The sequence below is a fragment of the Hyla sarda genome, chromosome 6 (assembly GCF_029499605.1).
Source record: "Hyla sarda isolate aHylSar1 chromosome 6, aHylSar1.hap1, whole genome shotgun sequence".
Taxonomy (NCBI): Eukaryota; Metazoa; Chordata; class Amphibia; order Anura; family Hylidae; genus Hyla; species Hyla sarda.
In genome coordinates, this window is record NC_079194.1 from 124,636,168 (window position 1) to 124,651,350 (window position 15,183).

General features: G+C 49.1%; 1 protein-coding gene across 6 annotated transcripts in view; it reads left to right on the plus strand.

Annotated features, from left to right (window-relative positions):
* The window catches only part of SLC6A6 (solute carrier family 6 member 6), a 345,728-nt gene that overhangs the window by 265,876 nt on the left and 64,669 nt on the right, over nucleotides 1–15,183 (plus strand). For 5 of the 6 annotated variants that reach the window (XM_056524916.1, XM_056524917.1, XM_056524914.1 and 2 more), the window contains one exon: nucleotides 12,950–13,377. The gene's annotated coding sequence lies outside the window, so the exon portion shown is untranslated. The remainder of the gene's footprint in view (nucleotides 1–12,949; nucleotides 13,378–15,183) is intronic. The other variant, XM_056524915.1, reaches the window with a different exon arrangement.

A 15,183-nucleotide genomic window follows, 5' to 3' on the forward strand; every position in this document is an offset into this window, starting at 1 on the left:
CCCCTGATGTGGATGGCCGAGAGGGAAAAAAGATTCTCTTCTGCCCAGAGCATGATGCGGGCACACTCCTTCTGCATGGAGGGGCTTCGTGTTCCCCCCTGCTTGTTCAGGTAGAACACTGCCGCTAGGTTGTCTGACTGCACTTGAACAGCCCTGTGGAGAATCCTGGGTTTGAAGTGAATGAGCGCTTTCCTGATCGCTGTGAGCTCTTTCAAGTTCGAAGACATTCGTTGCTCCTTCTGTGACCAAGCTTCTTGTACCCAATGGTCCCCTACATGGGCACCCCAGGCTGAGCCTGAGGCATCCGAGGTGAGGACCGTCTGAATCGGATTCTTGAGAGCTTTGCCCTGTAGGAAACGTTGTGGGTGCATCCACCAAAGGAGATCTTTCTTCACCCCAAGAGGAATCCTGATAGTCCTCTCCAGGGAGTCTCTGCTTTTGTCCCACTGGCTCAAAATGCAAGTCTGCAACATCCTGAAATGAGCCCTGGACCACGGAACGGCTTCCAGAGATGATGTCATCATTCCTAGCACCCTCATCGCTTTCCTTACTGAGCACTGATCTACTTGAAGGAGATCTTGCACCGCTTCTTGCAGATTGGTGGCCCTCTGATCTGAAAGGAACAACTTCATTCGAAGAGTATCTATTGTAAATCCGAGATAAGAGATGACTGTAGAAGGGTTCAGAGAAGACTTCTTTTCGTTCACTATGAATCCGTGGGCATCCAACATCTGTAGGGTCTTGTGAAGATGTTGTTTCAACACGGCTTCTGAGGGAGCTCTGACTAGCCAGTCGTCCAGATAGGGCGTCACGCATATCCCTTGGAGCCGCAGAGCTGCAGTCAGGACCACCACCACCTTGGTAAAAACGCGAGGTGCCGAGGTAATGCCGAATGGTAGGCATGTGAACTGGAGATGGAGTATCTGGTGATTGAACAGGAGAGCAATCCGTAGATATTTCCTGTGTGCTCTGAGAATAGGAATGTGCAGGTATGCGTCTTGAAGGTCGATTGACGCTAGGAAATCTCCTTCTTCTACGTTTATTATGGCAGACCGGATTGACTCCATCCGGAACTTGCGCTTCACAAAGAACTGATTTAAATAGGATAAGTCTATTACTAGCCTCCATCCCCCTGAGGCTTTGGACACTGGAAATATCGGGGAGTAGAGACCTTGGAATCTTTCGTGATCTGGAACTCTTTCTAGAGCGTGCTTTCTTATAAACTCTTCCACCAACTCTAGAACCACTGGGTTGGAGGGCTTGTTGAGCATGAACTTCTGTGGTGGGAACGAACTCAGCTCTAGAGAATACCCTCTTGTGACGATGTCTGTCACCCAGGAGTCCGACGACGTCTTTTGCCAGACCTGCGAAAAAAATCTCAGCCTGCCACCCACCGGAGGAGAAAAGCCGATGGCGTCATAATTCTTTAGGCTTGTTAAAAGCTTTTTTCTTGGTTGCTGCTGAATCTTGCCTTTTCTTATAGTTGGACTTTCTGGTCCGAAAGGAATAGTTCCTCCTTGGGGAGTATCTGGACCTCCCATAGAATGGCCTGCTGGACTTCTTTCTCTCTAATGGGAAGGCCGCGTCTTTCTCCTCATTGTAAGACTTCAGTATATCCTTTAGATGAGGGCCAAACATTGATGAAGGGTGGAAAGGCATGTTAACAAAGCTGAACTTAGATGACATGTCACCCGACCATTGCTTTATCCAAAGCGCTCTCCTGGTCGCATTAGATAAAGCCAGGGACCTGGATGAAAATTTCAGTACATCCACAGGAGCATCACACAAATATTCTGCAGCGGCCTTCATCATATCGACCCCTTTTAATAGACAGTCTCTGGACACCCCCTCCTCTATATGCTGAGATAATTGACTCAGCCAGATCCTTAGAGCCCTAGCTACAGGAACAGAGGATGCCGCAATCTTGGAGGTAGAAGCTGCTGCTAGATAATTCTTTTTAGCTAAGCTATCTGCCTTTCGCTCCAATGGGTCAGACAATCTGGAGGATTCGTCAGAAGGGAATAGAGACTTCTTGACCATTCTGGCAGCCGCCAAATCAAGCTTAGGTGGATTTTCCCATTCTGCGGAATTCTTGGGGTCCAACCGATAAGTGGTTTTAAAACGGGCCCCTGCATCAGATTTCCTATCAGGGTTGGCCCAATCTTTCTTGAACCAGTCATTCAGAATGGGATGAGAAGGAAGTCTCATATCTGGAATGTGTGGAAAGTAATACAACTGATCCTTTTTAGGTTTAGAAGAGACATCTTTAGAAGATTCTATAGTGTCCTTTACTGCAGACAATAACTTGGGAAATTTATCCTTGGGCAACAAGTACAGGTCGTCATCCAAATCGTCAAACACTATCTCCGGACTGGATGAGGAGGTACTGCATTCCCCGGATGAGGAATCGGAAGCAGCTGGGGAAACGTCCCTATCAACTCTCTTCCTTTTCTTGGGCACCAAGGACTCTTTAATCTCTTTAAAGGTGTTACACATCTCCCCTTTAAACCATGATAGGAAAGAACTGGTCTGCATGTTATCAGATGGATTCAGACAGGATTCACTTCTGGTAGGGGCTGATCACATTTATTGCACACGTTGTGTCTAGATTTTCTCTTTGCCTTTCCAGAAGGAGCCATCTGGGAAAACAAGAGAAAACAGAAGAGCCCCCACTTATGAAATACATGCACTTAATGTCATGGAGAAAAAAGGGACCAACATCTTTCCTACCTCTGACCGGCCAAGGGATCTGCTGCCTAGGCTGAGTGCAGCCATTTGCAGATCCCGCCGGCCAGAAATACCTGGAGATCGGAACCGGAAGTGACGCAGCGGAAGTGGGGCAAGGCACTGGGACTCCCAGTCATCAGCCCAGGCCGCCATATTAGAGTCCCCTTCTATCCTACAAAGAGAAAGGGGCGGAAGGGAGCAGCCTAAAAGTCCTTCCCCCGGCGTCCAAACCCACAAACAAGGTAACAAATGCCTTTCCAGCACTTACCGTTCGTGGGTCCTTCACTCACAGTTCTCCGACGCGAGAGCCGGAACTTCCGGAAGTGCGTCATGCGCCTGCGCAGTTCTCCCTGGCGACTTCCGGCGCTGCGGAGCGCTGACATCCCCGGCATCCATTCGTCACTATCGCCGCGCGAGGACATATGGCGGCCTTAGGAAGAAGTCCTGAACTGCCGGACCAGGGAATGTCTGGGGTGCAGGCTGAGGGACCGGGGATAGCACCCGGTATACGGCCGCCCCTGAGCTCAGGAACCCAGAAGCCACTTGCCTCACGTCTTCTTCCAGGTGAGAAGAAAAAAAGAAATACAAGTGTCTGTGGTTCTTGGGATAGGTTTATGGTTTCCGGGCAGGTGTGCTCGTTTTGGGTAATTGACTAATTAACTTGTCTCACTGTTTTACTGCTAGTTTTGTTTCTTCCTTCCGGGTAAGCAGAAGGGCTTAACCCATTCGTGCCGCCTTAAGGACGACCAGGAAATATATATATACAGTACAGACCAAAAGTTTGGACACACCTTCTCATTCAGAGTTTTCTTTATTTTCATGACTATGATAATTGTAGATTCGCACAGAAGGCATCAAAGCTATGTATAAACACATGTGGAATTATATAAATAACAAAAAAGTGTGAAAACAACTGAAAATATGTCATATTCTAGGTTCTAGCTACCTTTTGCTTTGATTACTGCTTTGCACACTCTTGGCATTCTCTTGATGAGCTTCAAGAGGTAGTCACCTAAAATGATCTTCCAGCAGTCTTGAAGGAGTTCCCAGAGATGCTTAGCACTTGTTGGCACTTTTGCCTTCACTCTGCGGTCCAGCTCAACCCAAACCATCTCGATTGGGTTCAGGTCCGGTGACTGTGGAGGCCAGGTCATCTGGCGCAGCACCCCATCACTCTCCTTCTTGGTCAAATAGCCCTTACATAGCCTGGAGGTGTGTTTGGGGTCATTGTCCTGTTGAAAAATAAATGATGGTCCAACTAAATGCAAACCGGATGGAATAGCATGCGGCTGCAACATGCTGTGGTAGCCATGCTGGTTCAGTATGCCTTCAATTTTGAATAAATCCCCAACAGTGTCACCAGCAAAGCACCCACACACCATCACACCTCCTCCTCCACACCAGCACACCTGTGCAGTGAAAACCATTTCAGGTGACTACCTCTTGAATCTCAACAAGAGAATGCCAAGAGTGTGCAAAGCAGTAATCAAAGCAAAAGGTGGCTACTTTGAAGAACCTAGAATATGACATATTTTCAGTTGTTTCACAATTTTTTATGTATATAATTCCACGTGTTAATTCATAGTTTTGATGCCTTCAGTGTGAATCTACAATTTTCATATTCATGAAAATAAAGAAAACTCTGAATGAGAAGGTGTGTCCAAACTTTTGGTCTGTACTGTATATATATATATATATATACACTACTCATAAAAATAAAGGGAGCACTAAGATAACACATTCTAGATCTGAATGAATGAACTAATCGTATGAAATAATTTCGTCATTACATAGTTGAATGTGCTGACAACAAGATCACACAAAAATTATCAATGGAAATCAAATTTATCAACCCATGGAGGTCTGGATATGGAGTCACATTCAAAATCAAAGTGGAAAACCACACTACAGGCTGATCCAACTTTGATGTAATGTCCTAAAAACAAGTCAAAATGAGGCTCAGTAGTGTGTGTGGCCTCCACATGCCCGTATGACCTCCCTACAATGCCTGAGCATGCTCCTGATGAGGGATGTCCTCCCAGACCTGGACTAAAGCATCCGCCAACTCCTGGACAGTCTGTGGTGCAACATGGCATTGGTGGATGGAGCGAGACATGATGTCCCAGATGTGCTCAATCGGATTCAGGTCTGGGGAACGGGCGGGGCAGTCCATAGCATCAATGCCTTCCTCTTCCAGGAACTGCTGACACACTCCAGCCACATGAGGTGTAGCATTGTCTTGCATTAGGAGGAACCCAGGGCCAACCGCACCAGCATATGGTCTCACAAGGGGTCTGAGGATCTCATCTCGGTACCTAATGGCAGTCAGGCTACCTCTGGCAAGCACATGGAGGGCTGTGTGGCCCCCCAAAGAAATGCCAACCCACACCATTACTGACCCACGGCCAAACCGGTCATGCTGGAGGATGTTGCAGGCAGCAGAACGTTTTCCACGGCATCTCCAGACTCTGTCACGTCTGTCACATTTGCTCAGTGTAAACCTGCTTTCATTTGTGAAAAGCACAGGGTTCCAGTGGCGAATTTGCCAATCTTGGTGTTCTCTGGCAAATGCCAAACGTCCTGCACGGTGTTGGGGTGTAAGCACAATCCCCACCTGTGGACGTCGGGCCCTCATACCACCCTCATGGAGTCTGTTTCTGACTGTTTGATTGGACACATGCACATTTGTGGCCTGCAGGAGGTCATTTTGCAGGGCTCTGGCAGTGCTCCTCCTGCTCCTTCTTGCACAAAGGCAGAGGTAGCGGTCCTGCTGCTGGGTTGTTGCCCTCCTACGGCCTCCTCCAGGTCTTCTGATGTACTGGCCTATCTCCTGGTAGTGCCTCCATGCTCTGGACACTATGCTGGCAGACACAGCAAACCTTCTTGCCACAGCTCGCATTGATGTGCCATCCTGGATGAGCTGCACTACCTGAACCACTTGTGTGGGTTGTAAACTCCGCCTCATGTTAGCACTAGAGTGAAAGCACCGCCAGCATTCAAAAGTGACCAAAACATCAGCCAGTAAGCATCACGGTCATCACCTGCAGAACCACTCCTTTATTGAAGGGTGTCTTGCTAATTGTCTATATTTCCACCTGTTGTTTGTTCCATTTGCACAACAGCATGTGAAATTGATTGTCCATCAGTGTTGCTTCCTGATTGAACAGTGTGATTTCACAGAAGTGTGATTGACTTGGAGTTACATTGTGTTGTCTAAGTGTTCCTAAGTGTGTTGTCTAAGTGTTTTTTTTTAGCAGTGTAGATAGATATTAATCAATCTTTCATACCTGTTATCTCATATCTATCTATCATATATCTATATTTCTATCTCATATCAATCTTCCTGTCGTATCTATCTATCTATCTATTTATCTATCTATCTATCTAATCTATCAATCTGATCTTTACACGTGTTATTCTGTATCTCCCTCTCCCACGTAAGCCCCAACCCCATCCCCAAGCAGCTCCGCCAACCAGTGTCGTGCCCCGCCCTCGCCCGCGGTGTGAGCGGAGGAGCCGGTGATTTTCCACCATGCTGTTGGGTACCTGGTCGTCATAGGCATAGGTACCTCTGACTGCAGGGACACAGAGGGTTAACTGGGACCATGATGGTTTAGGCCCTCCCACAGGTCGGGGGGGAAGTAAGGGGAGGTTCAGCTAAGCCCATAGGATATATCTGTGACCCCCTGTTTCCTGCTCCTCCTCTTACCTCACCAGCGCTGAGAGACGTTGTTGCTCGCAATGGCTGACAAGGCTGTCTGGTTGGCGCTCTGGGAGCGGGTGCTGGTTGACCCTGGGCTCCTCTACCGGCTGCTTCCTCCCCTGCTGCACCTTCTCCGTGTATGTTGCTGCCGCCGCCGGCGGTTGTGGTGCCTTCAGCGGGCTGCCAGACTGGCAGGCAATCCCGCCCCCCTGCCCGATTGAGTCCCAGCCCCCCGCGGGTTAATACTGCCGGAGAGGCGGGGACGTGCTGTTGCGCACACTGCGCATCTATCCCCGTGCCCGGGCCTTCTGCGGCTACTGTCGATGCCCGGGGGTTAGCTCCGCCCCTTCTGGTGCGCGCACTTCCTGTCGCTGCGTTCGCTTTCTCTCATCCTTCGGCTGTCCCTGGCTCCTGTGCTAGTAGCAGTGGAGTGGCGGCTGTGGGTAATAACGCTCCATCTGCTAGGTCCCATGCGTCCTCGTTGGCTGACGAGGTGCCTGATACACCGTCCGGGTGTCTGCAGTCAGCCTGCCACATGGTGGTGGTGGGCTGGCTGCACAGTCTGCATAAGTCCCATTAGAATTAGCCGAGGATGAGCCCCTTTTTGAGGATGCCCTGGATTATCTGGGCAGCAGTAATTTACCTGCCTCTACAGCCCTGAATGTTCCTCTATTACCACCACCCCCTGCCCCCCCCTGCTGGTACTTCTCAGTCCATAGCTGGGGTCAGGTGTCTGAGGTAAGCATCAGGTCAGCCAGCCACCGTGTGACCGCGTTTCTAGGGGGCCTGTACGGAGTGTGCACAGGCAGTATTCTAGTGTCACGATGCCGGCTGGCAGGAGGTGGATCCTCTGTGCCAGAGAGGGATTGGCGTGGACCGTGCTAGTGGACCGGTTCTAAGTCACTACTGGTATTCACCAGAGCCCGCCGCAAAGCGGGATGGTCTTGCTGCGGCGGTAGTGACCAGGTCGTATCCACTAGCAACGGCTCAACCTCTCTGACTGCTGAAGATAGGCGCGGTACAAGGGAGTAGACAGAAGCAAGGTCGGACGTAGCAGAAGGTCGGGGCAGGCAGCAAGGATCGTAGTCAGGGGCAACGGCAGGAGGTCTGGAACACAGGCTAGGAACACACAAGGAAACGCTTTCACTGGCACAATGGCAACAAGATCCGGCGAGGGAGTGCAGGGGAAGTGAGGTATACATAGGGAGTGCACAGGTGAACACACTAATTAGAACCACTTGCGCCAATCAGCGGCGCAGTGGCCCTTTAAATCGCAGAGACCCGGCGCGCGCGCGCCCTAGGGAGCGGGGCCGCGCGCGCCGGGACAGGACCGACGGAGAGCAAGTCAGGTACGGGAGCCGGGGTGCGCATCGCGAGCGGGCGCCACCCGCATCGCGAATCGCATCCCGGCTGGAGGCGGAATCGCAGCGCACCGGGTCAGTGGATCTGACCGGAGCGCTGCAGTAGCGAGAATGTAGCGAGCGCACCGGGGAGGATCGGGGACCCGGAGCGCTCGGCGTAACATCTAGGTCCTCCTCCTGGGGTTCTGGCCGCTCTAGGCGGAGCAGGGCTGCTGCGTCTTGCTCCAGGTCTCACCACAGTTATCGCCGGGATTCTAGGAGCAGGGTGCGGTCTCGCAGATCCCGATCGTCCCACTGGCGATCACCTTGCGTCCCGGTGTGTCGCCGTGTGTCCCCGGTTAGAGAGGGTGTTCACAAGGAGGCGATTTTTTGTAGGCTTAGCCCCTTGGGGGTGCATGTGGAGGAATCTGTCAAGGAGAAGATTTGGGGTAATTTGTATGTTGGCTTGTGGTCCCTGGTATCTGTGGACCAACATACTATTGACAAGGAGCGGAGGCCGTAGTCTGAGAAGGCGGTTCCCATGAGGACTAGGGTTGCGAAGACTATGGGTAATTGGTTGCAGGCCTTTGCTGTCTTGGGGTGTGTTATGGGTGAGAAGCATCCCGAACGTTGTTCGGAGCTTTTTATTTACATGGATACCATGTACAACGCCTATTAGGCTCCTGGGGGATCTGCTTGGTGGCGCTATGATGAAGAATTTTGGCGACGGTTAGCATTACATCCGGAGGTTGGCTGGGGTGTTAAGGCAACCGATGTATGGTTGCGTTTGATGATGTCCCAGAAAGGGCCGTCCTTTTCATCGGGGGCGGCTGGTCAGTCCGGGGTCAGTGCGAAGGCCCGGGGTTTGTTGGCTCTTCAATGAGGGCCACTTCTGATTTCTCAGCTTGTGCAAGAACAAGCATGAGTGTTCCTCCTGTGGCGGGGGATATGCAGCTGTGCGCTGTCCAAGGGTTCCATAGGAACCCTGCCCAGCGTCTTCTGCCGGAGGAAAGGACCCTGGTGAGGGTGGCCGAGATGCACCCGTGGTTAGAGCGTTACCCCAATAGGGAGGACGCTGTTGTGTTAGCGGAAGGATTTGAGTGTGGGTTTTTTATTCCTTTTGTGTTGGGTTCTATACCAGGTAATTTAAAATCGGCCCGTGAGCGCCCTGATGTGCTGCGGGAGAAGACTGGAAAAGAGGCAGCCTTGGGCAGGTTTATGGGCCCTTTTCCTCCGCGCCTTTTCACAATCTGCGGGTTTCCCCGCTGGGCGTGGTGCCAAAGAAGTAGATTGGGAAGTTCCCCCTCATTCATCACCTCTCGTATCCGAAAGGTTCATCAGTGAATGACGGTATGCCGAAAGAGGAAGCGTCGGTGTCCTATATATACTGCAACTCAGCCCAATAGGACTGAGTAAAAAGTCCACTTGTTATCCCTCACTATAAATTATTAAAACTTAACTTTTATTGCTGAAAATAATATCGCTGATAATAAATTAAAAACCCAGCATCACAAGCAATCAATTTTGTATATATTGTTGTCCTATCGGACGAATAATCAAACTGATCTACAGCACATCTGCAGTGTGTGCTGATCAACAATGCTGATGTTGTTATTAAAATTCCTCATTGTGCCCCCTAACATGTTTCGTCACAGGTGTTACGTCTTCAGAGGTTAAGGGGCACTGGACCTATGTCTCCTTTGACAGGGCTGTTGCCCTGGTGAGGGGTGCAGAGGTGGGGGCTTTGATGGCGAAGTCCGACATCGAGTCGGCCTTCCGGCTGCTACCTGTTGTTCATCCGGAATGTCACCACCTGTTGGGGTGTCGGGTGGATGGGCTTTTTTTATTTTGATGCCTGTTTGCCCATGGGTTGTTCTATCTCGTGCCATTACTTCAAGATGTTCAGCTCCTTTTTGGAGTGGGTGGTGCGGTCTGAGACCGGCAGTTCTTCCATTATTCACTACCTGGATGATTTTTTGTTTGTTGCCCCGGCGGGGTCTTCCAGGTGCCGGTTTCTTTTGGATTCTTTTTGTTTCTTTATGAAAAAATGTGGGGTTCCCTTGTCGGTGGACAAGACGGAGGGCCCCTCTACTGTCATATCGTTTTTGGGTATTGAGATCGACTTGGTCGATATGGTGTTTCGTTTGCTGGTTGAGAAGTTGGAGGGTTTGTTGGAGGGTTTTTTTGAGGTGAAGAAGGTTACGTTTCGGCAAATGCAGGTTTTGCTGGGGAATCTTGTTTTTGCATGTAGGGTGATGCCCATGGGGCAGGTTTTTTTCTAGGCACTTGTCTGTCCACGGTGGGTGTCCGTCGCCTGAAGCATCACATCCGCATTTCCCAGCAGCTGCGGGCTGACGTTTTGGTGTGGAGGGAATTTTTGAGGTGGTACAATGGTCGCACCTGTTGGCAGGCGACTGGAGTGCGTAATGGGGAACTACAGTTGTTCACAGACGTGGCTGGTTCCTTGGGTTTTGGGGCTTTCTTTGGCGGGGAGTGGTGTGCCGAGGAGTGGCCTCGGGATTGGAAGGAGGGTGAGTGGTGTCGGAATCTCATGTTGCTGGAGCTTTTCCCCATTGTGGTTGCTGTTGAGCTCTGGGGGCCCCATTTCAGTAACCAGAGGGTGTTTCTGGACGGACAATGTGAGTGTGGTTCATTGTATTAACGGTTTAACGTCTTCTTCTCTCCCTGTGTTATCCCTCCTTCGGCATCTGGTGCTTCGCTGTCTTGCACTGAATATTTGGTTTCGGGATCGCCATGTCCCGGGGGTTGACAATGTCATTGCTGATGCTTTGTCCCGTTTTCTTTTTCAGGCCTTTCGGTAGTTGTGCCCGGAAGTGGCCCTGGAGGGCACTCCTTTCCCCCAGTTGGTGTGGGACTTGGTGACGGACATTTGATGCCCCTTCTCCAATCGTCACTAGCGGCTGCTACTTGGGCAGGGCATGGTAAAGCTTGGTGTGTCTGGTGGGCCCTGGTTGCCAGCCGGCCGGTGGATGTCTGTGTGGATTCCCGTTTGTCGGTCACCATTGACTACTTGCTGTCCTTGCGCAAAGCTGCTGTCTCTGCTTTGGTGGCGCGCCGCCGGGCCTTAGTTTTCATTTCAAGCTGTTGGGTTGGGAGGATGTAACCAAGTGCTTTTTAATTCAGCAGGTTCTGAAAGGCTGGCAGCGTACTCACGTGCGGGAACGGAGGCGTCCAGTCTCCCATGCTTTGTTGGTTTCTTTGTTGGCAGCTATGGGTGAGTGTTGCCCTTCCTCTTTTGAATCTGTGCTTTTTTCTCCAGCTTTTTGCACTGCGTTTTTTGGTGCTTTTCGAGTTGAAGAGCTGGTGCCTGGATCCAAGGCAGGTACCGGCGGTTTATTGTTTTAGGACGTTCTCTGCTCCAATGGTGTTTTGCAGCTGCGTATCCACAGGTCGAAGACAGACCAGCTGGGCCAAGGGGCCTGGGTTCACTTGCAATCTGTTGAGGGGCAGGCATGTCCCATCCGGGCAGTGGTGAACTATTTGGCTGTCCGGTCTGGTGGCTATCGTTTTTTCACGCATGCTTTCACGGGGCTTGTTGGCTCCCCTGTGGCTGAGTTCAGTACCCACTCTTTTCGCATTGGCGCGGCTACAGAGGTGTCGCACTCGGGCATGGCGGTGTCGGATAATCAGCGCATTGGGAAATGGCATTTGGCTTGTTATGCTGGATATGTTCAGACGGAATTGCTTCTTTAACTTGTTTTCTGTTTCTGATTCTCCTGTGACCTGGGTTTTTTTCTTGGGGCATTCGTATTTCAACCGGGCAGCCCAGAGGGCGAGTTGCCGTCCTGGCAGAAGATCTTTGGGTTTTCAGAACATTGATGCACATTGGCGGCATGCAGTTGCAGCAGATTCTGTCGGAGGTGGTGAGCATTGCTGGGATGGTCCGGTCTGCGGTGGTTTTGGTCATCCATGCTGGAAAGAATGACCTTTGCTACACTAGTGTTCCTGGGCTCATAACCGTTATGAAGGCGGATGTGGAGAGGATGTCAGGGTTCTTTTCGGAGCTTATCTTGGTGTTGTCCGAGATTGTGCTGAGAGTGAAATGACAGGGGGCCCGGGATGCTGAGGCTATTCAGTGGTCTCGCCACCTGGTTAACTCCAGGATGGCTCGTTTTGTGCGATCTAAGGGTGGGGTGGTGATCCGTAACTGGGAGCTGGAGGGTGACAACAGGAGATTCATGATTGCGGATGGGGTCCACCTCAATGATATTGGGCTGGACATCTTCCTATCGGGCCTGCAGGATGGTCTGGAGCAGGCCTTGTTCCTGTTGAGTGGCGGTCGGAGCACCGTGTAGGGGTACACGGGCTCCTAGTGGCATGGAAGAGGCTATGACCTGGAGAGAAGGAAGGTGCCGCTGGCAGACATGCCCGTCGGGGACCCAAAGGCCGGCATACCTCTGCGGCTGAAGAGCAGGTCAATATGATCTATTTGTTATTTGGTTACTGCTACGCAGTGTTATGGTTAGAGTTGCAAATTATAGTGCTGTTATATTAATAAAATGGAGCTGTGACCACCACCCAGCCCACTAAAAGAGAATTATTGTGTCTGTCTTTATTACAGAGCGGGGGAGGGCACAGAGTTTGAATAGGGGAGGTGGTGTTCCATGCAGTCTGTTGGGTACCTGGCCGTCATAGGCATAGGTTCCTTTGACTGCAGGGACACAGGGGGTTAATTGGGACCATGACAGTTTAGGCCCTCCCACAGGTCGGGGGGGGGGGGAGTAAGGGGTGGTTCAGCTACACCCATAGGATATATATGGGACCCCCCTATTTCCTGCTCCTCCTCTTACCTCACCAGCGCTGAGAGACGTTCCCGCCCTCCCGCCCCTTGTATTTTTGTACTTTGTTTATGCCCACGCTCCGGTTGTTCGGAATGTTGGCTTTTTTGTTATCCCTGTTTAAAAAAAAAATAATAATTGAAAAAAAATTTCACAAAAAAAAAAAAATAATAATAATTATAACATTTTCTAGAAAAAATAAATAAAATAAAAATAATAACCACCCTGAAAATGGACTGTTACCTAAGAAAGTAAAAAAGAGTGGAACTGGAAATCTTTCTTTAGTGCATGTGTGCTATTGTTTCAGTATACTGTTCGGCTTCTCTGGATGGCTTTTGTGCTTTATTGACGTTGTCTTGTCTCTTTTGTTCTTTTATTAGTCACAACTGGCATGGAAGAGACTATGACCTGGGGAGAAGGATGGTGCTGCTGGTAGACATGCGTGTAGACATGCTGGTAGACATGGGGGACCCGACGGCCGGCATACCTCTGCGGCTGAAGTGCAGGTCAATGTGATCTATTTGTTATTTGGTTACTGTTATGCAGTGTTATGGTTAAAGTTGCACATTATAGTGCTGTTATATTAATAAAATGGAGCTGTGACCACCACCCAGCCCACTAAAAGAGAATTATTGTGTCTGTCTTTATAACAGAGAGGGGGAGGGCACAGGGTTTGAATAGGGGAGGTGGTGTTCCATGCAGTCTGTCACTACTTCCCTTCTGTATCCCGGAGGTTTCTCCAGTGATCGCTGAGCTGTTGGCTGAAGAACCGCACACTGACCCTGGAGCTGGAGCACGGAAACCCCAGGTGAGTGGGAGAACTGTGGCTGCTGGGGATGATGTTGAGCCTGGGGCTGTCTGCTCCGCACCTGTATACTACAACTATCATTCAGAGCCTGCTGCATGCATCACCCGGTGTACAGGACCAACTAACTGCACGTACTATCCAACCTGCACAGCCTGATGCAAATACGATATCTCATCCGACCAACATTCAACGTACAGGACCTACTGCACTTTACCCCTCAGCAACATACAATGTATAGGTCCTGCTGTGTGTATACTGCACTCATCATCCAGTATATAGCATCTACTATACTGCTCTCATCATACAACGTATAGGTCCTGCTGTGTGTATACTGCACTCATCATCCAGTATATAGCATCCACTATACTGCTCTCATCATACAACGTATAGGTCCTGTTGTGTATATACTGCCCTCATCATCCAGTATATAGCATATACTGCACTCATCATCCAGCATATAGAATCTGCTATACATGTACTGCTCTCATCATACAACTTATAGGTCTTGTTGTATGTATACTGCACTCATCATCCAGCATATAGAATCTACTATACCTGTACGACTCTCTTCATACAGTGTATAGGTTCTGTTGTATGTATACTGCACTCATCATTCGGTATATAGAATCTACTATACGTATACTGCACTCATCATCTAGCACAGTGGTCTCCAACCTGCGGACCTCCAGATATTGCAAAACTACAACTCCCAGCATGCCCGGACAGCCAAAGGCTGTCCGGGCATGCTGGGAGTTGTAGTTTTGCAATATCTGGAGGTCCGCAGGTTGGAGACCACTGATCTAGCATATAGAATCTACAATACATGTACTGCTCTCATCATACAATGTATAGGTCCTGTTGTATGTATACTGCACTCATCATCCAGAATATATACCATCCATATATTCTGTACTCATCATGCATCTTACATGACCTACTGTACAATCATCCAGCAGACGGGACCTGCTCTATGTGTGCTGCATTTATCAATCAGTCACGGCCAACTATACAAAGTAATGTGCCACTCTACTCCCTAGAAAAACTTCAGTAACAGACTTTTCATATTGCTGAAGGTGAAAGTGAATATAGATGACACACTACATATACAGTGAATATAGATGACGCACTACATATACAGTGAATATAGATGACACACTACATATAGAGTGAATATAGATGACACACTACATATACAGTGAATATAGATGACACATTACATATACAGTGAATATAGATGACACACTACATATACAGTGAATATAGATGACACATTACATATACAGTGAATATAGATGACACACTACACATACAGTGAATATAGATGACACAATACATATACAGTGAATATAGATGACACATTACATATACAGTGAATATAGATGACACACTACATATACAGTGAATATAGCTGACACACTACATATACAGTGAATATAGATGACACTCTACAAATACAGTGAATATAGATGACACACTACATATACAGTGACTATAGATGACACACTACATATACAGTGAATATAGATGACACACTGCACATACAGTGAATATAGATGACATACTACATATACAGTGAATATAGATGACACACTGCACATACAGTGAATATAGATGACACACCACATATACAGTGAATATAGATGACACACTACATATACAGTGAATCCTCTTTGACCACCAACAAGTCTTCTCAAAGAAAATGATCACAATATATAATGTACAGAGGCCTGAAAAAAATCATCACACAAAATCTGCTCTGGATAATGGGGGTGGTCTTCTCAAAGAGGTGGGCTTTATTTTTTCTGT